The sequence below is a fragment of the Pteronotus mesoamericanus genome, unplaced genomic scaffold (genome assembly GCF_021234165.1).
Source record: "Pteronotus mesoamericanus isolate MK-2021 breed Mesoamerican mustached bat unplaced genomic scaffold, CSHL_Meso_final contig_127, whole genome shotgun sequence".
Lineage (NCBI taxonomy): Eukaryota > Metazoa > Chordata > Mammalia > Chiroptera > Mormoopidae > Pteronotus > Pteronotus mesoamericanus.
In genome coordinates, this window is record NW_026555058.1 from 41,001 (window position 1) to 42,118 (window position 1,118).

The following is a 1,118-nucleotide window of genomic DNA, read 5'->3' on the forward strand; positions in this document are numbered from 1 at the left end:
CACCACCTTTCATGCAATGAGAAGCATCTCAGAGAGTGGAAACTGCCACTCACGTTGTCCCATTAGAACCCCTGTGTGATCCCTAGTTAGTTCTTATTTGCTTGCTCACAATCCTGGATTGCTGTGCACCCCAACATATGACTACATTTCTTTTAACTGCAATTGTTAGGTGGACTTAGGGGTCCAAACACAGGTTTTGATGCTGGACACCTGGGAGGTTTGAAACCTCATCTTCCTTACCCATGTCTGTCCTCATCTAGACAGGCTGATAAGAAAGCCTAGGTGATCGGTTCTCCACCTCTGGTGGGACAGTCAATCTACCCAAGACCCTGCCCAACATGAAAAATCTCTCTGGCCCTTATCTTCTAACCACAACAAGCCCTGTGCCAGGTGTGTGGCCCTGCTCTCATAAGCCATTTCACCCCTGCTCGAGATGCCTTCCTGGCTGCCCTGTAGACCACGAACATGTCAGAACTGAGATCCACCTGGTCCCCTGGTGTGAGTTTTCATAAGTGAGGCTGTTTGAGGTGGGAACCCCTCTGGGTTTGCACAGGGGCCACAGCCCCCTGTACTCTGTGCAGGGAGATGGGACAATGACCACCCACATCATCGGGCTTTTCTTCCCCAACAGGAATGACCACAGCTCTGCTAGCTGATGAAATATGAGCCTTGTGAGCTACTCTTTGATGCTGAGTTGTGTGTCTTGTGGGGGTCCCAATCCTGACCCTGGCGAAGATGAGGGAGCAAGTCTCATGTGAAGGGGAAACCCGAGACTACATGTAACCCATGGGTTAGCCTCCCTGGCCAGTGGACTCTGTGGTGGGTTCCCTGATCACTGGGTCATGCTGGCCCCCTTCTGTCCAGGATGGCTTATGCAGCCCATCCCTCTTTCCTTCAGAAGAGGGCTTGTTGCCTGGATTCACTCTGATGCTTCCTCACTGTGCCTCTAGCACAGTAAAAAACTGCTGTGTCCTTGGTGGTCATAGAGCTCATTTGCAGGGAGAACTTGTTCCTGGATGTGTCTGGGGTGATGACTGATCAATCTTTGAGAGATGGATGTAATTGTTTTTACACTTGGAGCTGGAGCATGTCTCTCCCAGCCATGGGAGCCCTCTCTC